Source organism: Hemicordylus capensis, chromosome 2 (assembly GCF_027244095.1).
Source record: "Hemicordylus capensis ecotype Gifberg chromosome 2, rHemCap1.1.pri, whole genome shotgun sequence".
Taxonomy (NCBI): Eukaryota; Metazoa; Chordata; class Lepidosauria; order Squamata; family Cordylidae; genus Hemicordylus; species Hemicordylus capensis.
In genome coordinates, this window is record NC_069658.1 from 288,737,443 (window position 1) to 288,763,800 (window position 26,358).

The 26,358-nt window shown below is 43.7% G+C and overlaps 1 long non-coding RNA gene across 1 annotated transcript in view; it reads left to right on the forward strand.

Moving 5' to 3' along the window:
• The window catches only part of LOC128342366 (uncharacterized), a 142,288-nt gene that overhangs the window by 19,912 nt on the left and 96,018 nt on the right, over positions 1-26,358 (forward strand). The window contains exon 2 of the long non-coding RNA XR_008314936.1: positions 22,429-22,524. This is a non-coding gene — a long non-coding RNA (uncharacterized LOC128342366). The remainder of the gene's footprint in view (positions 1-22,428; positions 22,525-26,358) is intronic.

Consider the following 26,358-nt stretch of genomic DNA (forward strand, 5'->3'; position numbering starts at 1 on the left):
AGTGTTAAAGAAATGCATCATTAGATGACAATGAGGTAAAGAAGTTCCATTAAACTAAACATGCCAACTTATCTATTAAGACACAGCATTTATTAGGTCTGATAAAATCTCTGTCTGATATCTCAAAATAACAGGTGTTTGGGCAATAGAAGTCAAGACAAAAGTAGGAAAGACTTTTCACATGCTTTCCTCCAATTTCTACAGCAACACAGCTTTTGACAGAGGGCTTCTGACTGCTCAATTTGATGGCCATAGAAACTTATAAAAGCTGAAGCATGGAGTTTCCCAGGAGAAGGCATAATGAAATAAATGCACTCATGAATATGTATGGGAGTTGGCAGCCATCTGTTCACTAACATCTTTTCTTAAAGCAACATATATTTGCACAGAAAAGTTGTGTCTTCATTTCCATATTAAAAAAATTAGATCTTGAATATTCACCAGCCACTGTTATTGTTATAGAAACATACTCCACCCACCACGTTAATCAAGAGATCAATGGACAATATCTGGCTTTCATGAGAGACTGAACATATCACAGTGGCTGTAATAAATTTCCAGGGCGGGTGACATGTAATTATGACAATTGGCATGCTATGGACACTTACATTGAAACGTCATGTGGCTGGTAGACAGGAGAAAGCTGGGGGGAAAACAGATGAATAAGTATTTTGTAGAGAAAAATAAGCCTAAAGTCCATCTGAAGAATGGGATATGACACAAAGTTTGGTTTCTGGCAACGTCACTTACTAAGGAAGCTAATGGTAGCCAACCTCTTTTCTCAGGCTCAAATACACATTGCATGGAATTCTGTGATTCCCCCCACCCGCCCCACGCCCAACATTTTTAAAACTCTGCGTAGCTTGGATTAAGCTATGCCTTGGTGGGGGGAAAAGACGTACAAAGAGAGGCAGCTTGCTCCTTATCTTCCTGTTATTTTTCAGCAGAAAATAATTCCCCTCACCTTGCTTTTTCATCTGTAGGGGCAAGATATGGGATAGTTATATTTATCTTGAATTTTTTACCCCCATGGGTAAGAGAACAATTTTAAATTGAAAAACAATAGAGCAGAGAAAAGATTAAGCAGGATCTCTCAACTTGACCATCTTCCACCCCAGGATGCTTGGGATTAAACAGAAAAATGTAGCAAAAAATATCATGGACACAATGGAACATGGGGTTTGAGCCTCAAAGTACCCACTATATTCCAGACAATAGTCTAAGTGCCAAAAGAGTATTTTGCCACACAAACTGACTCCACAGAATAGTTAGACTCCAAAATAAGTTGAGACCATCTCACAATAAAGGCCTTGCAGTCATGAAGTACATGTATTTACACAATGCTCTACATATAGATGTACACAGATTATGTACAGATTCAAAGAAGGAGACATAATATTGACATGTGATGGGTTTGACTGCTGACAACTTAATACATTTGTTTTTTCTTAATGAGTGAAATCATTGACAAATGCCTCACCATGCCTTGATGAAAACTTGGCAGGTCTGTCAGAGGCTGATCTGGCCTATAGGCCATGAGATGCAATAAGAATGTGGCAATATTTGGCAGAACAATATTTTAACTATTCTGGGAGAAAGGAGTGTGTTTTCTCACAAACGTTAATGGTCCCTATGTATTTTATGCACCTGTGCAGAATATAGAAGGTATTCATTAAATATGTATGGCTTTGAGGCTTACCAACATGTTTTTAGACAGGGTTCCTGTGCCTTTAGGAGTGTCACAGATAGAAAACAGATTACATTTCCCCTAACAGGGAATCTCATCAGGAGAAAAAATAGCACCCTAATAGACGCTATGAGGAAAATGCAAAGTAGGTGGGTCTAAACTCTGGACTCCATAAGCAATCTTATCCACAAGTGAAATTAGAAAGAAAATGGCTTTTGCACATTTTATGCTGCCTATTCTGCATTTATTTATTTATTTAGGCATGATGCACTGATTATTTAAGCATATTATTTATACTTTTTTTTAATTATACATTTTTATACTGTCCCTCCCAATTTGGCCCAGGGAGGTTCACAAACAAAACAAACACAGTTAAAATCAGTCAACAACACAAACAAAAATCCCAAAATGAAAATCCCATTATGAATCTCTTCAAATAACTCTTGGTAACAATTTAGGCAAAAACTGTGGAAATTATAGCTCCAAGCTCTTAAACTAGAAAAGGGAAAATAAATCTGGGGTCTGATTTACATGGCTTGGATCTGTGCTGTGAGAGAACTCTGCACAAAGAAAAGGCTTTTCAGCACCCACTGCAAGAATCAGTCGTGAGGGCTGGGGGATCCTTGGGAACAGTATGGAACATGGGGCGCTGAAAATATTTATTTATTTATCTATCAAACTTATATACCGCCCAAACTTTCATCTGTGGGCGGTGAACATAAAACAATTAAAACACATATAAAAAGTTAAAACAATTCAACAATTTAAAATCAACCATAGAATTAAAACAGACAACGTTTAAAAGCTGGGAAAGCTTGGGTGAGAAGATGGGTTTTCAGATGTTTTTTAAAGATTGCAAGAGATGGGGAGGATCATATCTCAGCAGAGAGCACATTCCACAGTCTCGGGGCAGTAACCGAGAAGGCCCATTTCTGTGTAGCCACCAGATGAGTTGGCAGTAACTGGAAACTGACCTCCTCAGATGACCTCAATGGGTGGTGTGGCTCATAGTGAAGGAGACACTCTCTTAAATATACAGGGGCTAAGCCGTTTAGGGCTTTATAAGTTATAACTCACACTTTGTATTTTGCCCGGAAACCAATTGGCAGCCAGTGAAGCTCCATCAGCAAAGGAGTAATGTGGTCTCTCCGAGATGTCCGAGAGACCAACCTGGCTGCTGCATTCTGAACCAACTGAAGTTTCTGGACTATATACAAAAGCAGCCCCATGTAGAGCACACTACAAAAGTCAAGTCTGGAGGTACCAACAAATGTACCACTGTTTTGAGGTCACTGATCTCGAGAAACAGGCGCAGCTGGTGTATCAGCCAAAGCTGATAGAAAGCACCCCTGGCCACCGCCTCAACCTGAGAAACCAAGGAGAGGTGTGAATCCAGAAGTACTCTCAGACTGCAAACCTGTTCCTTTTGGCAAAGTGTGACCCCATCTAGAACAGGCAGATCAAGGTTGTCTCTGCAGTTCTGACCCTGTACAATAAGTACCTCCATCTTATCTATATTTATGTATTTTTTATTTTTCTGTGTAAACCACTTTGAGAATTTTGTTGAAGAGCGGTATATCAGTAGTAGTAGTAGTAGTATCTGGATTCAGCTTCGGTTTATTCTCCAAAATCCAGCTCATTACTGCTTCCAGGCAGGCATTTAGAGAGGATATGCCAGCTCCTAAAGAAGCTGACATGGAGAAGTAGATCTGGGTGTCATCAGCATACTGGTAAAACCCAGCTCCAAATCCCTTGATGATCTCTCCCAGCGGTTTCATGTAGATGTTTAAAAGCATTGGACAAAGTATGGAGCCTTGAAGGACACCATACTTAAGCTCTGAACTCAAAGAGCAACAATCTCCAGTCGACACCATCTAGAATCTGTCTGACAGTAGGAGCGGAACCACTGTGACACCCCCAACACTCTCAGACGTTCCAGAAGGATACTATGCTTGATAGTATTGAAAGCCTCCGAGAGATCCAAAAGGACCAATAGAGTCACACTTCCTCTGTCAATTCCCAATTGGAGATCATCCATCAGGCCAACCAAGGCAGTCTCCATCCCATAGCCTGCCTGAAAACCAGTTTGCAATGGGTCTAGATAATCAGTTTCCTCCAAGACCGCCTGGAGCTGAGAGGCCACCACCCTCTCAATTACCTTGCCCAGCCATGGAAGGTTGGAAACAGGCCTATAGTCACTCAATTCTGAGGAATCTAATGCAGGCTTCTTTAGAAGAGGTCTAATAATTGCCTCCTTAAGACAAGGAAGCATCCTGCAGAGAAACATTTATGATTTCTACCAGGACTCCTACAAGAGCCCCTCTGCTAGATAGAATAAGCCATGTTGGAAAAGGGTCAAGAGAACAAGTGGTAGGCCTCACCACTCCAAGCAGCTTGTCCACATCCTCAGGAGTCACAAACTGAAACCGATCCTGTTGAATCACATAAGCAGAGTTGTTGAACACCTCCAGTTCAGACATCAAATTAATTGTGGAGTCTTCATCTAGGTCAGCCTGAATCAGAGAGAGTTTATCTGCGAAAAACTCTTTAAACACATCATAGAGGGTAACTGATTACTCCAAATTCTGGTTCAAGGGAATGGGGGCAGATATAAGACCCCTCACAACCCTGAACAACTCCGCTGGACATGAACTCGCAGAGGCAATATGGGCAGAAAAGAACTGCCTCTTTGCCGCATGTATTGCCTGAGCATACTTGCGCTCCAGTTGCCTACCTTGCCACTTCAGCCCCCGTAGATCTTCCATATACCAAGGGGCCAATTTTGAAGTGGGTCGGCAGGGACGCTTGGGTGAAATTGTGTCTACTGCCCTGGTGAGTAAGTTGTTCCAATTCTCAACCAGGGCACAAACAGAATCACCAGCAAAGCCAACATTGAATCCCTCCAAGGCTTCTTGGAATCCTACTGGATCCAATAACCTTTTTGGGTGGACCATTCTAATAGGACCCTCGCCCCTGCAGAGGTGGGAAGTGGTTGTAAGTCCAACCTTAACCAGATGGTGGTCCATCCATGACAATGGGGAGATCACAGGAGTCCCCACCCACGGAACACCACCCTGATCAGAGCAGAAGACCAAATCAAGCATGTGACCTGCAATATGTGTTGTTCCAGAGATCACTTGGGATAGGCCCATAGCTGTCATGGCCACTATGAACTCCTGAGCTGCCCGGACAAATTGGTACTGAAATGAAAATTGAAGTCCCCCAGTACCAAAAGTCTGGGAAAGTCCAACACGAGTTCCGCGACCAAGTTCATGAGCTCAGTAAGGGATTCTGTTGGGCAGTGGGGCGATTGGTACACCAACAGAAGTCCCAATCTACCCCTGGTCCCTAAACTTAAGTACTTAAGACCCTGGTGAGAGAGATGTTATGCTTATAGACCACAGCCACTCCAACTCCCCACCCACCTCTCCTCACCTGCTCCTCTACAGAATATCCTGGAGGGAGAGGTTGGGACCAGACTGGACCACTAGGCTCCCTCAACAAAGTCTAGGTAATACATACCAGATCAACCCCTTAATCTGTAATCAAATCATGGATGAGTTCAGGCTTATTTGGACTGACCTGGCATTGCAGAGGAGCAAGGTAAGGCTATGTGGGTTGTTGGCAATGCTCCCCAAGGTCAAAGAGCTGGCAAGACAGCCAGAAGGGGAGACAGCTATTAAATTTCTGACTACCCTTCCCCTGGAATGCCTGCTGACCTACCAACATTTCTTCTTCTATTCCCCACCACCACTGGGATAGCTGCTCCATAGTCAACGAAGGCACCCCCTGCCTCCCCATCTCCAGGCGAACCCAAGCACATTGTAGCAACTTCAACCCAATTCCCAAACAGCTTAAAACTTATTAAACAGAAGCCCTCACCCTTGTTCTCCCCTGAAGTGGTTTCCCCCACAGGGCAACCCTGCCTCCACAGGCAGCATTCCTATAAAGCCCAAGGCTAAGCAGATGACCCAAGGAACAGCTGAGTCACTTAGGGGCTGGTCGCAGTCCTGCACACACTCCCCACAGATGTTAGAGGCAGCAACCCCACAGGGGAAGCAGGAGCAGGCAGGCAACAGCAGAAGGAGCCCCCAGGACCCACCTGTTCTCTCATCCCAGGCAGCACAGGGTGAGAAGCAGATGGACTTCTCCCTCTCCTCTGCTGGGCTTCTCTCCTCCGCTGGGCTTCTAGAGGGGGATTGGTGGAAATCATGCATTCTCCTTGTTCAAGTGGAAGTGTCTTCTATTTGCACTGGGGTCCCTCTGTTAGACACCAACACAGGGTTGGCTGAAGTATTTCTGGTGCCTCAGGTGAATCCTGTCTTTGGTACCCCTGCTCCCTTCACCCATGCAGGTGCCCCCCAAGGGCGCCTCACTTCATCTAAGCAGGTGGATGGGTAAGTGGATGGGCAGTCTGCGTCATCTGAACAAGCAAGCAAGCAAGCAAGCAAACAAACAAGCCCTGTCACCCTCCTGCCCACCCACGTGCATCCTTACCACTCTGCAGCCTCCACCCACCACTCTGGCTGCTGCTGGCTGCTTCTGGGCACAGTACATTATAATGATGTCATGGTGTGATGTGGTTCCATGGTTATAAAATGCCATGGAAGGCCAGCTGCCCAGAAGCAGTAGGGAGTGGCAGGAGCAGTGAGTGGAGGTGGTGAGAGAGCAAGTGGATGGCCAGGTGGGCAACAGGGATGGGCAGTGCCCATTTAGTCACCCACCTACTTGCTTGGATGATGGGTGGTGTGCAAATTTGTATGCAGGGATGGAAGTGCCTGTGTGGGCAAAGGGACAGGGGGTGCAACCATGCAGCCCACAGGTTACTACTCCAGGGAGCCACCTGCATCTGCCTAGTATGAGGGCAGGCCCTGTTCTGGGCTCACCAGGAGCATGTGACCCAGACTGTCAGTGCCCTTCCCTGCTTGGTGCCCTAGGTGACCACCTAGTTTGCCTAGTGGAAAGACTGGCTCTGCATCAACTTCCAACCCAACATGTCCTAACAAAAAACTGTAGGAAATGCTGTGGAGAGCTGCAAGCCCAAGATTAGGTACTGCGGAGGTATTGGCTACCCAAATCAATGAGAAAACAATTCCTAAGTAGTAGAATGAAAGAGCATAATTATGGGTCTCACCCAATGACATCTTGGAGGGACTTCAGCCAGGGTGAATCTCTGCGCGGTGGCATCTATCCCTGAGTTTGCATATATTCTATCTGACATAATGGTAACATTTATTGACTTTTACTCTTTATGTGTGAAAGGAATTTACTTACCCTTTATGTGGGAAAGAGGCGTGTTTCTTCCCCCTGGTTTATTATACTCCCAAATGAAGGCACAGATAGCTATGTTGCAGTCCTGATCTTTTCATTGCCCTCCATCATGATGGATTCTGAAATACTGCACATTTTATTAACTTACTGTCATGTCTCTAGTCTGAGTTTAAAAGGCTGAATTACTACTTCCTTCCCCTACCGCTCCAGCTTTGTCCTGGAAACAAAATATAGATAGTTGCATTTCAGGTTATGCAGGTTAATTTTAGTACTAGTGTATAGTTAGTAGCTTCCTTGTTCATTCTTTTCATCAGAAAGTGGTTATTAGAACTGAGTGAAAGGCAAACTTGTTGGTGAGGAACATATAATGAAAAACCTCTAGGCCTCAGATGAGATGTTGCATACATTTGAAATTCATATGATTTTAACATTTTTGATTGTAAGAGTTTTGAAAATCTAGACATTGCTGTTTCCCCACCTTTGAGGCAAGAGATCTTGTTAAAATTTGAATGGCCTGGATACACATCCACATATCTTGTCCCAAGCCAAGCCAGGAAGAGGATATATGGCAGGGATCAGGGAGGAAAACCTTGGAAGCTGCCAGGAGAAAGGGGGTGAGGACCTTGGATAGCTTTGAGCATGACCACAAGAATGCTGAGGATAGCAATATAAGAGAGAGGAGCTGACTGCTGGTTTTTATGGCTGCTACTCACATGGAATGGATTGGCCCACAGCCTTCCTGGGGAGAGCATTGCTGATTAAAGTCGCCTTGCCCAATTTTGTAAGTAGTAGTTGTGGTGGTACTGGGAGACCTCTATTTGGACTGGCAGGTCCCCGGGGAACTACTCCAAGTCAGAGGATGAATGCAGGGCTGTGTCATCAAGTTGGGACAGCAGTGCTGGCTCTGGTTCTCCTGCTATGGGAGTCCTGATGGTGACTCTAAATAGGGCCTGACAAGCTTCATACTCTCAACAAAGGGAGGGGCTTGTGGGGTGTGCATGGAGCTAATTCCGGTGTTTTGGTTCCAGTCCAAGCTGAATTCAAACCGGACCACCAGACCATGAGCTGTTTAGAGTTGAACTGACCCCTGGTTCAGTCCCTGTGTCTAAACAGGCTGAACTGGTTTGGAACCGGTTTGGTGTTTGAGGGGGCATGCTTGTAAAGGGGAATCTAGTGAGGATTCCTCTTTACAAGCAAAGCGGGGGAACCCTGCCTACCTTTCAAAAAAACACTAATAGGGTGGTGAGAGGACACCTGCAATTGGAGGTGGTGGTGTGGTGGTGCAGCAGTGCGGCCCCTCTGAAGTTTTCAGACTGGGCCCGGCTCTCCTGTGCAGCTGAGTTCCAGCTTCCACACATGCGCAGAGGTCAGAAATGGACTGCGCTGGAGTGCTGAGGATTCAGCAAGAGCCGTGCTGCTGCCACTGCACCACTACCACCTCCAAGTTCTACAGGTGCCCTCCAGCCACCCCTATCTGTGCTTTTTCAAAGTTATGTCAGGGCTCCTCCTTTTACATACCATCTCAAAATGCCAAAATAGTTCCAAACCAGTTCATTAGAACCCGGGCCAGTTCAGCTCAAACTTGGACTGACACCCCTTTTGGGGGGTCCGGTTTGGTTCGAGTCCAAATCGGTCAAACCAGGCCAGTTTTATTCAGACCGGGTTCAAATAGAACCGGTTCTGCACACCCCTAAAAACTTGCATCTCATGAGAGTTTACTCTCTCATCAGACCCCCTAGTCTCGGGTTCTCTGGGAGAAATGCTGCAACCTCCCAGGTCAGTGAGCCACCTCTTCCCATTCACCATTAAGACTTCCTCCAGTGTTGGCACTGCCTGCCACCTTCAACTTGCCAGGGAAGGTGTGAGACATGCACCTGAGACATGCACCCGAGCAGCACCCCTGCCCCAACTGAACACTGACAACAGATTTATTAAACTGATATTATTTGATTTAAAAATTGGCTGAGATGGCAATTTCTGTATTGCTGAGGGTTACTCTGTTCCTCAGAAAGTTGTTTGGAGGTGAAAAATGTATTTCACCTCACGGCCTACCCCTTCATGAGTGTGTTAAGTCAGTAGGATCTAGCAGTAATGGGTATACAGATATGGGGCATATATGTTGGTTTGCCTGTGTAATTAAATATTTATATCCAAGGTCTTCCAACATATGATGTCTGAGTATGTCTAAAACCTTACATACAATTTCCAAACAAAGATGCAACATAGTGTCATGGAATCTCCTTCTCACACAAGTTCTGAAAACATTTTACCACATCTTTATTTGTTATTAAATATATTTTTACCCTGCCCTTCCCCGCAAATAACTCAGAACTGCATACATGGTTCTCTTCCTCCTTTATCCTCATGGTAACCAGTGAAGTATGTTAAGCTGAGATAATTAGTCCAAGGCATACTAGTAAGCTTCATGGCTGAGAGCAGATTTGAACTCAGGTGTCCTTGTTCCAGCACTCTCTAACCACACTGGCTCTTAGTACTTGGCTCTTGTATATTTAGCAGGGTAAACAGCAACTATTCTTCTTCAGCCCAGCATAGTATCCTTCCCAGTGGTTGCTGTTGTGTTATGTTTCATTTTAGATGTAGAGCTCCTTTAGGACAAGAATCCATCTTCTCATTCCTTTTGCTATGGAAACCACTTTGAGAAGATCTTTGATGAAATGCACTATATGTGTTAAAATTTTACATTTCTTTTTTTTTTAAAATGCTGTAACCATGTACAGCATTGAAAGTGGGGCCAGAATTCCCACCCAGGACATCACTAACCCCCCTCACCAGCACCCCTCCAGGGAGTTATTTGCACATGGCTTCATGCTGTTGGGTAAATGTTAAGCAAAGCCACGCCAAATCACACTCACGGCATTGAGGGAAGCAGCCCTTCCCCTCTGCTCTCGGGTTTTGTTTTTACAAGTTCACATGGCAGGCATCTGTTTTCCTTCAAGCCAATGGCGGGGGGGGGCAGGAGGGAGAGAGAGTGATTACTAAAGAGCTACATCTGCACTTCAAAGACGGTATCCCTCTTATCATGCTAATGATTCTACTCAGTGCTTTTCCCTATTTGCTCCAGTGTTTTCAGAAAAAGTAGCTTAAACCTAGCATTTTAAAAGCCCAGAAATACCATGAGATAAGCTAGAATTCACAAGACAAAGCCTGACCCGTGTGTGGAGTGGGTCCAAAGATCTTGAAGGGACTTTGGGGTAAGTTTGGTTAGTGTGTGAATGCACACACTCTCTCCCAAATGAGATTCGGGGTAGAAGCTCTGTCTGTAAAGCCTCATGGTTACAGTGGTGATTGTCTGCAGAGGCAAACATCAAAACCATCATAGCGGGCACTTCCGTGATCAGCAGCTAGACCTGATCAAGATCAGATTGCCAATCACAGAAGCATCTGCAATCACAGTTTTAGTGTTTGCTTGTGCAGACAATCACTGCTGTAACCATGAGGGCTGCCAGGGAGGGGGTGAGTGACTCACCAGGCAGAACCTCCTTCCCCACTTTCAATGCTATACATATTGACAGCAATTTCTTAAAGCATGTGAATAGAACTCAAGGCTACCTAACAATATTTACAATTTGGTAGGGTTGCCAGGTTGTGGTGTTTAAGCAGGTAAGAGTGCAGTTATTTGGTAGTTCACTGCAAGACAAATAAAATAATTTTATTGGTCAACCCCAACATACTGGAGACCCAAGGGTGTTCAGAGCAAAGGCACTCAAAAAGTATAGTTGGTGGTGTCATCTTAGATCCTGGCTGAAGAACCGTATTGATGTCTTTGTTATAAATGCTTTTCTCCACAAAATTGCTTTTATATTACCCTCCTCCAAAGTTATCCAGTAGGAAATCTATGGAGAAAATAACTTAAGGTCAATTATTACAAAGCAGGCCATTCCATGCTTCCCCTACAAGCATCTCTAAATGTGTCCATCCTCAAGCTCCTAATGTGAAAATTACTTCCATGAAAAGCAGGAGTTGGACCATAAATGGAAGCCTGAAGAAAAGCAAGCTCATAGGTACTCTTAAGACAGGTACAAAATGAATGGACTGGATGCTTTGCATTAGGCAACACTGAGATGGCCCAGCAGGGAAGCAGAAAGTTCTATTGACTCTTTAAAGCAGTTCTGAATGCTCCTCAGTGCTTGCAGGTCACCATCAGGACAGCAACTCTTCTTGAAAAGACCAATGGAAGAGCCCTGTTGGATAAAACCAACACATATCTAATCCAGCATCCTGTTTCCCACAGTGGCAGCCAGATGTTTCTGGAAAGCCAACAAAGAGGAGATGAAGGCAATTAGGCAGCACAATATGTCAAGTGGCATAGGGAAAAGAAAGGATTTGTAGTCATATAGGATAAGTGGAATTCCTTCTAGTCCTTGTTTACTTTCTCCAGAGATTTCTCACTCTGCATAATTTTGTTGGAGGTTTGCATAAAAGACATATCATAGAGCAAAGTAGTTATAATCAACAAACCCATTGAAATGAAAGTCCTTGACCTAAGAATTCTTCAAAGCTTTTCAAAGAGCTGAACTGTGAGCAGAAAAATATTTTTTCATAGTGTTAGAAAAGCATTAATGGCTATCTACTTTATAAAAACCATATGTCAGCAATAAACTCTCTAATCCTGTGGGAACTGACCCAGAAGAATCCATCTGCTACTGAATAACTTAGGCTACAAACACGCACAATATAAAAAGGGAGCTCACAGTGTTATAAACACACCATCATCTCTGTTTTTATATTAACAACCATCTCTAGCAGACCAGTTAATCAAACATTGTCATATCACTTGACTCTACCTGCTTACTCACCTGATTGGACATTACTGAGTTTGCTGCCACCTCCTCCTCCTCCAGTATTTGTTGGGTGGTAGAATGTCAACTTCCTCCAGTTCTTGAACTCCCCTCTTAAATGACTAAATGCAGTACTTTCTAAAGTAGACCAAAATATGGGTAGTTTTTATAGTCTGTTAGAACCAACAATTAAGAACAAAAGGCATTATATAATGAATCTATCTCAATGGTAACTTAACAACCGGGTTAAAACTATTTTCATTGTTAACTGCCCATGTAAGATTAGGTGTTGAGTAAAATATTGAGGAGCATTTTGACTTTGTAAAATTATTGCATCTGCTTATTGAGGAAGATCCATGTGCAGAAACAAGATCCTATATGTACAGCTGATACATGAACAATCAATGTGTGGAAATAGGATTCCACATGTGCAACTGAAGTGGACATACAGGTTTGTATGCCCATCCACTTTGCCATGCTTATCCTGACTCCTCAGCTTTAGGACACATGGAAATACAACTGTCAGATGAATTGTTTTAATGGAGATTAGGCTAATCAATGCTATTTAGCCATAATGACAGTGGCTGAATTTGGACGTAATGCAAAACCGGAGTTACACAGAGCAGAGTTTGGAACTCCGTTATGTCCAAATGCGTGCAACAGTGATTTTGCGGCTAAAGCAACCTGTGGTTTGCCTTGCTATACTCCAGTTTGAACCTTTGGTACGCCACCAAACCTGAGGTTTGGCCACTGAAACATTATTTCCAAATGCAGACAGCACCATAACTAAGCTTCAATGAAGTTTTTGGAACCCCTTGCAAGAGCAAGTATGCAACTTGGGGGTATTGCTGGACCCAGTTCTGCTTTTGGAAGATCAGGTGGAGGTGGTGGCCAGGGGTGCCTTTGCACAGTTTCGGCTAGTGGGCCAGCCTTGTCCCTTTCTCAAGAAGACAGATCTGGCCACAATTACCCATGCCTTAAACACGTCATGGCTGGATTACTGTAATGCAGTCTACATGGGACTGCCCTTGAAGAATATTTGGAAACTGCAGCTAGTGCAAAATGCGGCTGCTAGGATTTTATCTGGAACGGCCCACTGGGATCACATCACACCCATTTTGGAAGAGCTGCACCGGCTGCCAATTTGTTTTCAGGTCCAATTCAAGATGCTGGTTTTGAAATTTAAAGCCCTTAATGGTTTTGGCCCTAGATACCTGAGGGACTGCCTGCTCCCAAAGGTTGCTATTCACTTGATGAGGTCATCCAGCAGGGGCTCTCTCCAGGTGCCAACAATGAGGGAGGCTTGGCTGTCATACACGCGGGACAGGGCCTTCTCAGTTGTTGCCCCCAGACTCTGGAATGCTCTCCCAATGGCCATCTACTCCTCAGTCTCCATCACAGGTTTTAGAAAGCATGTGAAATCTTGGCTTTTTGCCAAGGCTTTTATGCGATTTATTCCTATTGCTGCTGTTTGTTGTATGGTTATATTGTCCTTGGTGTTTTTTTTTTTTAAATCTTTTAATCAGACCTGTGTTTTTATATTCTAACTGATATTTTAATTGTGTAATATTTTTAGTCTTGTTTTAACTTTTGTGTGAACCCGCCTTGAGATTGTATTTAATGAAAGGCGGTATAGAAATTTAACAATCAAATAAAATAAATCAAATAAAAACTGCAGTCATAGAGACAGTGGCAGCCACAGACCCACCTGGGATCATGCCCACTCAATGCCTGCAGCACTTCTTGCTGGCCGCCTCTCCAAGCACTCGCCCTGCCCCTCCTGTCTCTGATCCAACAAAGTAGTTGCCCAACAACTGGGACACAGCCAGGCCCCATCCCAAGCTTGTCAGCCAGTCAAGTTGCAAAATCACACAGGGGCATAACCTCTTCCCACTCTGTTCCTTGCTCCCCACTCCTGGCAAGCAGGAGGGAAAGAGGGCGGGATAACGGGGCAGGCACAGAGTGCTTTGCTCCCCAGTAATGAAGTGACAAAGATATATGTTCAAAAGCACATATACTATACTCCAGGTGGCAACATAAGCACCCCTTTAAAGTGTCAGGATGGAAACATATGGCAGGGCAAGGATACCCACGGCCAGGTTTAGAACGCAGCCCCAACCAGGGATTCTTGAACAGCCAATTTCTAATTTTTTATAAACAGAAGGTTGGGGAAAGGGGGCCCAGCCCTTTCCACTTTGGGGTACTTGTGCAGTACCTAGGCTTACTCATGAGAAGGGCCAGGCAGCAGGAACTGCTTTGCCAACACTGAGAGGGGAGATCATGATGGATGCTGATCTCGAGTGGACCACTCACTCATGAGAGTGTAAGGCCATGGGGATATCCCCTCACAACTCATGAGAATAACCAAATGTGGGGACAGGGGTGTCAAGCCGAATCACTAATAATGTGCAATGACATCCCCTTCTCTCATGAGAGGCCAGGCCATGGGGGCCGGATGGCAGATGCTACCCAGCCAGGTGGCTCTATATGGGAAAAGCACGGGGACAAGCACCCCAGAAACTGCTCTCCCTGTCTTGGCGGCTGCCACCAATAAACTCTCAAAGTTTGCCCTCTGCCAGCCCATCCACCCATTTGGACATGGGAGTACGGATCCGTCCCTGCACCTGGTGTTCCCCCTATACACACACACAGCTAGGATCTGACACAAGGAGCGTCACAATCTCCTTTGGATCTATGCAAGGCTTCCGAGGGGACAAGGCTGTTGCAGTGCAAAAGCTCTATTGTGAACCAGAGAGAGTGGGGGCCCCATGCAAGTGGGGGCCACTTTTTTGGGTTACTTCAACTCATGAGCACACAGTCAAACAGAAGACTGAGGAGGTTTTACCCTATGGTCCTCCCCAGTAGGCTGGTCCTCTCATGAGAGTACTAGTCCTCCAGCAGCAAGCTGCCTGGGGAGCAGGAGTGTGGTTCAGTCTGCATGGACTTCTTTGCTGGGATGAGCCTTCACAAGAGTATCCTAAGTCACAGCAGGACACATGATTCCACCCCCCCCCGCCCAATAAATCATGCTTGTGCAGGACAGTTCTGTTGTGGTGCTCTTAGGAGGGCATCAGTGTTATCACTGTCAGAAGAAGCACTTGCACGGCATGGCATGGCATGGCATTTAAAGGGATTTAAATGCCTTTTCCATGCCAAGGGCAGACAGACTGTTCTGAAAATGCACTCTTGGCATGGCCCCTTTAAGATCATGGCCAATGGCAGCTGCTCTGGTGATGCACATATGCCTTGCTCACGGTCTGGTGATGCAATCTCTATGGAGCTTGCTGAGATGCAAGGTCGGTGGACCAGGAAGAGGGAGGGCCTCCCTTCTCCTGAAACCAGAAGTTGCCAGACCTCTGGGTGGACATCTGCAATGTGAATTATGGCTGCAAATTGAAACAGCGGGTTCTTCAGTCTCTAGTTTTACATTACCTGCTAATGTGGCCAGTGTTTCTCTGAACACCAGTGCTGGGGGGAAACGGGGAGAGGGCTTTTGCTGTCGTGGCCTACTTGCAGGCTTCCTGGAGGCCTCTGATTGGCCACTGTGGGAAACAGGATACTGGACTAGATCAACCTTTGTTCCAATCTTTTTCTACTTGAAGAAAATGAAAAGCACAATAACATAAAATGTGGTCAATGGAAGTTTTACTTATATATTTATTTATTAAATTTTTATATCACTTTTTAATATACATATTCAAAGTGATGTACAATACAACTAATTTTATAAATAAAAACCCCACAATGCTATGTATGTCTCCTGCGTATTTACTTCCATTGTAATTGTTTCTTGCAGCAAAGGGAATGTTATTTTTAATTTGACCTTAACACTTTACCATATAATGCATTCTTTACAGAATGGCATAGAGATCTGATAGCTCTATAAAGTTTTCTAATCTCAATTTTTAAAAGACCTCAAACCAATCTGGGAATAGGGGGATGGGAGGGCAGGAACCATAGTACTATTATTCTGTTACTATGTTTCCAATAATATGACTTATTTCCCAAAGCTAAGATAATATTTAAACAAATTTAATTTCTCTTAAATATGTTTATAATAATTTTCATTTTAGTCAATTAAACTGAATGATTTTTGCCCCCAGCCTTTTTTGCCCAAGCCTCTGAACTATCCTCTCAAGTCCTTGTTCTTTTATGGAGCTAATGTGATACTAAATCTGACTGCATTTTCATTGATCTTGCCATTCAGGGCCATCTATTCTGCTTGTACTTGTTTTATTTTTTGTTCAGTTAAACTCCTAGCTATCAGTCCCATAAAATATCCGGAGAAAGGGCAGTCCCACACAAAAACTATTACAGAGCATATTTAGGCACATTATTGCATTTGTTCAAATCTCAGCCTTCCCAGATTTCTTTATGAGGTTTCAGTAGCCTTGTTCTCACATTATGTTCAATGAACATACAATCTGGTACAGTGAATGTACGTATAGATCTGTACACAAGTACAGTTATTCACACATTATGTTCAACTGATGTACTGTAGAACTGATGTTCCTTTTTCTGTCCTACATTTGAGGGAATCTGTACCCAGGTTCACTTTCAAAATGAATGTATGGCAGTCATTTACACAAACACATGCACATAAGAACATAAGAACAGCCCTGCTGGATCAGGCCCAGGGCCCATCCAGTCCAGTATCCTGTTTCACACAGTGGCCCACCAGATGCCTCTGGAAGCCTACAGGCAGGAGTTGAGGGCATGCCCTCCCTCCTGATGTTACTCCCCTGGAACTGGTACACAGAAGCATCCTGCCTTTGTGGCTGGAGGTGGCCTACAGCGCTCCGACTAGTAGCCGACGATAGACCTCTCCTCCATGAAGTTATCCAAGCCCCTCTTAAAGCCATCCAGGTTGTTGGCTGTCACCACATCTTGTGGCAGAGAATTCCACAAGTGGATTATGTGTTGTATGAAAAAGTACTTCCATTTGTTGGTCCTAGATTTCCTGGCAATCAATTTCATGCGATAACACCTGGTTCTAGTGTTATGTGAGAGGGCCCCTGATCAACTTGGTTGGTGACCAGAATTGTACGCAGTACTACAAGTGTGGCTGCATCATAGTTTTGTATAAGGGCATTATAATATTAGCAGTTTTATTTTCAACCTCCTTCCTAATTATCCCTAACATGGAATTGGCCTTTTTCACAGTTGCTGCACACTGAGTCGTCACTTTCAGTGAGCTGTCCACCATGACCCCAAGATCCCTCTCTTGATCATTCACCGACAGCTCAGATCCCATCAGTGTTGAGGTTTTTCATCCCAATGTGCATCACTTTAAACTTGCCAACACTGAATCACATTTGCCATTTTGTCGCCCACTCCCCCAGTTTGAAGAGATCCTTATTGAGCTCCTCACAATCCGTTTTGGATTTCACTACCCGAAAGAGTTTGGTATCATCTGCAAATTTGGCTCCCTCACTGCTTACCCCAACTTCTAGATCATTTATGAATAAATTAAAAAGCACTGGTCCCAGTACATATCCCTGGGGGACCCCACTTCTTACTTCCCTCCATTGTGAAAACTGTGCATAAACATGTGCATAGACATTTGTATGCAATACAATGTGACATTTGAATAGGGCTAGTGTCAAGCATACATGTCAAACAGAGAGCTGAGTCACAACACGCAACCGTCAAGATATGTATTCAGGGTGAGAACATACCAATAATGCACCTGCTCTAACATTGCTAAAGGACACCCCAACATGCTGTCAGGATGTCCTCTAATTGCATGAGGGGACATTCCTTCAACATCACTCTACACATGCTACAAAACCCTGTTTAAAAATGTTTTAAAGGACATGAGGGATGTCCTTTAGTGGCATCAGAATGGGTGCATTCTCAGCGCATTCCTGCCCTGAACACATGTGTCAGCAGACGCTCATCCAAACAGGCTTACAGATTCTCAAAGTAGTGTTATGCTACCTTAAGTGCCCTACTTCTCTGAGTGTGATAAGTTCCAGGGAATTTTTTAATTTTATAGTTCAGTTTCATAAAATGTATCCCAAGGCGGTTTACAAAAATTAAAATACAATAAAACCACATAAAAATCACATTTAAAACATTAAAATCAATTAAAGTAGTAAATATCATTTAAAAAAACAACCAATTATTTGGTAGTGCCTGGTCACTTCTGATGATTGCATCAGAGTGTTCATGGATCCTGTTGATATGCCATGCTGTGGCAGTGCCAAGAGTGCTTTTCACCAACTTCCACTGAGAAATCTACATTTCTTTTAGCTTGGTGTGGACTTGGCTAACAAGCAACTATGCTTCATACCTTTGTACAGCCAAGTATAGACTTCTAAAACATGTGTGATACTGTCCCCATCTAGTGGCTAAATTACTCCTGACTAAATTACTCTTGAGTAGTCTTATGGATATTAAGTAGTCCTTTAGACAATTTCCTGAATAGTACCACTGAGTAACTTAGTCTGGATGTCAACCTCTGTTTTGGTGCAGAACATGGCAGCCCACTCATTCATAGAAATGAGTTCTTAGAACCACTGCTACAAAATTCTAGTATCTAGGATAAAGCAGTTTTCACTTTCAGTTTTTAAGGAGAAAATGTTTCCTTACCACTGATTTTGGGAAGTGGTATGGAGAGATTGCTTTGAACTTCGAAAACTGCATTATACTGGGCCCAAATAATGGAACATAGAAAGCTGCATTATACCTGAATGGGACTTAAGTTAGTCATGACTAATTTGATTTTCAAAGGTGCTTAGTGATGACTAAGTATTCTGGGTGCCACCCATAGAATTTTAGAGTTTGAAGAGATCTTGGAAGACTTCTATTTCAGTGCAGGAATCTCTCCAAGCATCTGTATTCCGCCAAGCTCTTGAGCAAAGGTGATCTTTCCTAGTCCTGCTCCCTGAGATCCTTTTTACTGGAGATACCAGGACTGAACTTCTGCATGCAAAGCATGTACTCTAACTGAACTGTAGCTTTTAATGCTTTTGACAGTCATTTTAATTCTGGAATGGAGATTTGTCTGAAATCAAACAGTTTATTTGACCAAGTAACCCAAGTGAGATTACTGAAGTGAGATTACTGATTGAGACAAAAAAGGGGGTGGATACCAATTTTATTGTACTTAGGTACTTATCAAATTGATGAGTGCTGTTCATCAAGCATAATACAAAATAGATATATAGTGACACCTGGGTACATTCCAGACTGTGAGAGGAAGTGGTGTAAAAGCCCATGGCTTTTACCCTAATGTTTTGCCATTGGATTTAACACCATTTCCTTTCAGAGAGAGAGAGAAGAGGAGGAGGAGGAGGAGGGTAGGTGGGTAGGTGGGTAACTAATGGCTTTCCCTGGCCTCCTTTCCCTCGGTGATTTGCACACAACCAACTTACTTGCCACTCTCTTCCCATGACTAAGGGGCTCACTGTCAGCCACGTCTGACAGTGCTGCAGCCAGGCATGGGCAGGGAGGCACCCCCTTGCCTTGGCAGATACTTCCCGCAGCCACATCGTTGGGTGGACTTCACTGAAACTTGCCCCGCATTTGCACAGGATGCTGCACCGTGATCTGCATAAGAGCACTGGGTTAGGGTTTTTAAAAGGGGCAAAAAATGGTCTACCTCAGTGCAAGCCATACGTCTACAGCTGCAATCCTATGCACTCTTACTTGGCAGGAAGCCCATTGAACTGAATTGTTCACTTCTGAGTAAACCCAGCAAGCCTGCAAACTGTTCTCAAAACTTTAAAAATCACCTACTCTCATGTAATGCACATAAAATACTTTAAACCTGAAATGTTAACATAATATCCCAAAGCAGGCTGTGACTATGCAAATGGCACTTTGCTGTTCCTGTATGCAAGACAGTGTCAAAACCCAGCTCACACGAATGCACACCAAGCCTATATGTTTCGAAGTAATTTTAAGTCACCATATGGAAAGCATCCTGATTAAATTTAACTTTTAAAAGTACTAATTTTCAGAGTAACAAAAACAATTCAACACAACAAATCAGTTCTACTCTACCTTTTTATTTTTATTTTTTTGAGTATTCCATGTGCTTTTAGTGTCCAAAGTTGAATTTTGGCTTGCAAAGTTCATTTAGCAGTTCACTTCAGCAGCTCAGTCAGGAAGAAAGCTGCAGAAGGGTAATTTATCTTTATTTGTCAGCTCCCCAGGGGTGAGTTCTTTTGAAGGGCAAAAAGTGAACAGGAGGGTAGGACTCAAACATTGCCTGACCCATTTTGAGGCAGGATTTTGCTAAGTCTGTAGCTATTAGGACTAAGGCACTTTTTAAATGTTAATATCCCCAAATACCTTCTGAAACCTATAAGCTGCCAGTACCCACCATTAATTTGGTGCAAACCAGGGAAAACATCAGTCTTTTTAAAATGTCCTTAAGCAGAGGGGAAAATGAGAGGATACATTTTTCAAAGAAGCTATGGAAGTTGGCCTTCACTTCTAATGCACCAACCTGCCCTCCGAGCCTTTGAAAACTTCATGAATATAATAGGAAGGCTGAACAAAGTATACGTCAGTCAGATAATATTATAAATTTGATGCCACCATATTTCACAGAGGAACTGACAACGTGGACTTGTATTCAAAGCCAACAGCAATCAAAGTAAAGATTTCCAATAATGCCATGGCCTTTTGATAGAGCCTTGGTGAATTAAAACTTCCTTAAAGACAATTTCCATGCACTCAGACTATGAACTTGTCACATCAATGCTATCTATCTCCTCAGACTAGTCACACTGATATTTTAAATCAGAGACCAACTGCATTATGGCATTGCAGTGAGCAAGGGAAAAAAAAAATATATATATATATATATATATATATATATATATATATATATATATATATATATCTGCTGCATAAATCCCATTGATATTCGCACACATTTATGCCTCATTTTTGCCCCCTTTATTCATACAAAGATAATTCTTTACTTCATGAGTAATTCCACAGACTTTGGTGAATGCATGGGAAAGCAGTACAAAGTGTTAGGGCTTTGAAATGCTAATAAGCGTCACTAACACAGTCACACTCTCCAACCTAGCCCTTTTCATCTTTTGGAACATCTGCTCTGACCATTCCATTATAACCTGAAAGATCCATAATGGTGTCTGTGTGTGTTCCAAAGGATTTTTTATTTAAAACAAAAACAAAAACAAATGTAATGGCTTACATACTGTGCAGCCAGCTGCATATCCGAGAGAGATGTGGGATCGCTCCTTCCGCAGCACTCCTCAGCCCATGGACACTCCTAGTGACAGCGCGGAAGGCTCTGTACATCCTAAGTGTTGTGTCACTTCCACTGGCAATTATGAAAGTAGGTGATGATTGCACTGACTCAGCGTTTAGGATACACAGAGCCTCGCCTGCCTTCACTAGGAGCATCCATGGGCTGCTGAGTAGGGGTGTGCATGGACCTGTTTGGAGGCCCTTTTACAGGCCTCCGAACAGGTTTGAACAGCTGGCGGTTCGGCCGATTCAAAGGCATTCAAAGGGAGACATATATAAGGGGAGGGTGCACTCCCCCCCGCTGGGTTTCCCCCATCAGCGCTCTTTTAAGGCCGCCAGCATACTTCCCTGCTGCCTCATTCCCTCCGCGGTTTGGGAGTGACCGGAAGTACCCTGCAGGCATGCACACATCAGGCGCGTGCGTGCACACGTTGTGCTCACTCACGTGCATGTCGAGCATGTGCATGACATGCACATGCATGCACTGACATGTGCACGTGCGTGGGGTACTTCCAGTCACCTCCGGATTGAGGAGGGAATGGGGCTGCAGGGAGGTACACTGCCCCCCCACCAGACCAATTTTTAAGAGAGCACCGTTAGGGGAACCATGGTAGTGGGGATAAGTGCAACCTCCCCCACCCTTAAAGGTATCCCCCCACACCTTCAAACCGGCCCCTGCTGCTTCCTTGCACATCCCTACTGCTGAGTGTCATGGAAGCAGCAAGCCCATAGCCCTTTTGGATGCATGACTGGTTGCACAGTAAGTAAGCCCATATATTCTCTTAGGCATCAATCTCAAAAATAATATATTTGCAGAGGCCCTTTCTAATGCCTAATCAAAATGCACATGTGAAATAACTTAAAGGTTAGTGTCATATGGATGCCCAGCAACAATGGTGCAATATAAAAATTGCATTTTGATTTTCTCTACATTTGATTGTGTGGTTAAGTGATGAAATTGGATTGGCTGATTGATTTGTTTTGTGTCATTGCTTTAGTTTCACTCCAAACCTATAGAGATATAAGAACATGTACATTTGGTTTTTTATAACAGTGGAATCATTTGGACATCACTATTTCAGATTGTCAGAAAATGAATGTATACAACCTATTAAATGTACAGAGCCAGTTATTGAGATTGATGAGCTAATCAGATACTGCTTAGGAACTGGATAAAAGCCATCCATGTGTTGTAATATGTGCAGTCAGGCACTAGATAAGCATATCTTAAGGTGGTTTTCTTTTTGTCTTTCCATGTAAACATGTAAGAGACCAGTGGGAGCATTGTAGCTATGGTGCAGAAGATAGAGCTGAATACTGCTGGAAACTAACAATATATGATTTGTTCATTCCACAGCAGAGATATTAATGGGAAGAAACAGGCCAAGAGGGTTACGAAGGCATGAATCACTGAGATGTTTTGTCATCTTTCCTTAGAAATTTCTGGAGAAAACTAGAAACTCACTGCACAATCAAATATATCAGTGTGGGAAAGTCCAGCCTAGTATTTATACAGCTTTCTAACTTCGGCAGGTAAGAGTAACAATGAGTAAAGAAATAGAAAACTTTTCATGCTATGCCCAACAATAGAAAATTGGTGAAGGCATTATCATTCAGGTATGAATGATGAATAATTAAGGAATTATGATTACCATTGATAGGGGCTGAACTAATGTGTTCTATGTGAGAGAGAGATAAGCACATATATTCAGGCTGAGGTATAGACAGTTGTCTTATTATTCCAGGTCTGTAGGTAAGGACTTCTATATTGTCCAAAGCCTGGCTCTGGAATTAACACTTCTTGCAAGAGATGTGGGTTATAGTATCCCTAGATCTTGCAAATTTTTCAGGCCCTTTGAGACATCACAACTTTGCATTCCCTATCCATGCTTTTTATAATATTCTAAATATTTCAAGCTTTTCAAAAAAAATGTTTTTTTTTAAAAATTCCTTTCAGGTGAGTCCTATAACATCCACATATATCAATCTGTTCCAAAGTTATGGTTCCCTGGACCCAAATTCATGCGTATGTTTGCATCATGTTCAATGTACATTGTCAATCTGAGTCTTCAGAGGCAGCCCAAGTTATTGTGGCACCTGATGCAAGGCACAAAATGCTGCCTTGCCCCATACCCCTGGTGGGGATGAGCTCCCTTTCAAAAACAAATCTTGCAAGCTTTGAAAGTGTCACAGGAGGTAGGAAGGAGGGAAGGTTGCCAACAGCCTCCTCTTCTCACCTCATACTTCTTGAAAGTATGAGGATACTGCTATCCATCCTATCTATCTTTCTATCTATCTGTCTGTCTGTCTGTCTGTCTATCTATGATTTCTCTATGTAAACCACTTTGGAAACTTTTGTTGAAAAGTTGTTATAAATATTAGTAGTGGTGGTGGTGGTGGTGGTAGTAGTAATAGTAGTAGAAAGCTTGCAAGGGTTGGATCGGTCCCAGAGTGCTGCTCTGTTGTGGATAGCAAGGGGCAGATTGTTGACCTACTCTACCACAATAATCTGCCACCTGAGGCGAGTGGCTCACCTTGCCTGTGTGTCCTTGGCATTCTGCATTCCAAAAAGAGCTTAGTATGAGCACTGATCAGTATTGAGAGGCCATGCATGTTTTTCTTTTGGACTCTACACATTGGTCAGGGTCATGCAGCATGCTGTATAAGATGGATTCAATTCAATTCAATTTTATTACAGCCTTAAGCCAACCAGACATAAGATGTATAAAATCTCTTGAATTTGGACTGAACTGGTTTTCACCTTTATTGCCGATCAGATTATCTACACCCATTTCAAACTGGCTTTTGAGCAGATCATGATATTGAGACTGCCTTGGTCAGCCTGATGGATGATCTCCAATTAGGTATCCATGGGGTGGGGGGCAGGTGACTCTGCTGATCCTTCTGGATCTCAGTGACTTTTAGTACCATGGTATCCTTCTGGGTCAACTGAGGGAGTTAGGATTGGGCGGCACTGTTTTACAATGGTTCCATCTCTACCTCTCGGGTAGATTCCAGATGGTGTCACTTAGAGACTGTTGCTCTGCAAACTAAGATTTAATGTATGGAGTTCTGCAAGGTTCTATACTGTCTCCAATGCTTTTTAATGTCTACATGAAACTATTGGGAGAGATCCTCAAGAGATTTGGTGCAGGGTGTTATCAATATGCTAATGACACCCAAATCTATTTCTCCATATCAACCTCATCAGGAAAGAGCACAACTTCCCTAAAGGACTGCTTGGAGGCAGTAATCAGATGGATTACTGGATTACTGGATTATTTAATCCAAATAAGACAGAGGTACTGATTGTGGGGGGTCAGGACTCGAGAGATTGTTTAGATCTTCCTGAATTGGTTTGCGCTCCCCCAAAATGAGCAAGTATGTAGCTTGGGAGTGCTCCTGGATAGGGGTGTGCACAGAACCGCCTAGTCCCATTCATTTTGAGTCTGAACTGGACCCGGAGTGGACCGGGCCAGTTCAGTCCAGCACCCCCTCGAACTCCCCACAGTTCTGTTCAGTCCAGGGGTGGGGGTTCATGAGTTGTTTTTTAAATTTATTATTTTTAAACTTAACCCTCCAGGGGAGTTGTCTGAGGTGGCGGGAGGGGGGTGTCTGCAGAAGTTTCCCCTCCCACTGCCCACCTCCCTTATGCCATAAATTGGCCATTTGGCTGCTCTTCGGCCGCTCTTCGGCCTTTCCCCCTTGGCATAGTGGGCATGTTGGAGGCTGCCTCACTGGTGCAATAGGCCTCTGCATGGCTTGGGGGAGACTAGTGGGGGGAGGGGGAACCACCATGGACAAACACACACCCATCGCCTCTGACAACTCCCCCGGAGGGAGTTGTTTCTGAGCAAAATACATAGTGCGAGCTATTACCTATAAACTCTTACAGGGAAGGGCCCGGGGTATTTAAGAGATCGTCTTTTTTGTCATAAATGCCATCACCTATTAAGATCATCTGGGCGGGTCCGGTTACATTTGCCATTGGCTCATTTGGTGGTGACTCGGAATCGGGCCTTCTCCTTAGGTGCCCCAGGGCTTTGGAATGCGCTCCCTGTCAAAAGAAGAACTTTTCCATTTCAGGCTGCCTTTAAAAGACGCTCAAGACGCACCTTATTCCCCAGGCTTTAGTTAAAAATAATTTAAACTGTTTAAATTGTTTTTATTCTGTAAAGCTGTTTTAATTCTTCTTATTCTGTTTTTATGGTCATTGTATTTTAAAATAATGTACATGTTGTTTAAATAGGTTTAAACAAGGAAGGCACATAGGTGGTATTTCAATCAATCAATAATAAACAGTAATGCTGAATGGCACATCTGTAATGAGAGAATATCACTGCATGAAAACGTTTTCTTGCAATTTTTTAATGCTATGTCATAATGCTCTTAACTGAATACAGAAAGCAGATGAAATCTGTTCTGTTTATATCATTTCTCAAGAAATCCTTCCAGTCCTTTGGTAAGGCACCATTTTTATCCTCATTCCTTATCTCCTCCATGTTCTTCCAACACAGCCGTGTTGTGTTCCAGAGGCTACATTCACATGCTATGCCAAACCAGAGTTGAATGGGGCAGAGATTAGAAATTGTGTATGTCTGAATACGTGAACCTGTGGCTTCCCTCACCAAACTGCAATTTGAGCCTTCAGTTTGTAGTGAGTTTCGCTGCCCCAATCTGAGGTTTCAAGCCAGCAGCATTATGTCCAAATGCAGATGCTGCCATAACCACAGCTTCATGCTGTTTCTGGAACCAAAATCATAGAGAGGGTGACCCAGACTCACCCGGGAAAACATCTGCTCCATGCTTCTCGATGGCCGTCTCCCCGAGCATTTGCCCCATTCCCCGTCTCCATGCTACTCAAGCCGTTGCCTCGCAACAGTGACACAGCCTCATCCCATCCCAAGTGTCTAAGCCTGTCAAAGGGAGAAGTGACATTGGTGGATGACCGTTTTCCACTGTGTCTCTTGTTCTCCCCTGTGGCACTCAGAAGAAAAAGGGGGTGGGATGGCAAGATGGGTACAAAGTTTTTTGTTCACCAAAGTAAAATTGATGAAAATGTATGTTCACAAGCTCATGCAACTGCGGTAGTACCATAAACTGAGCAACCTGGTGAGATCACTGCAAAGATAACATATGGCAGGGCAGCAAAACCCAGGGCTGGGTTTGTAGGACTGGCTCACCCAGGAATTCTCTAATGGCTCTGCTTTATTTTTTGTGTGCAGTAAAGTTGGGGAAGGGGAGCCCAGCCTTTCCCCCTTGGGTGCAAACAAAAACTCTATGGTATTACTCATGAGGAGAACCCTCCAGCAGGAGCAGCATTGCCTCCAGTCACAGGAGAGATTCCTCCAATGTAATGATGATGGA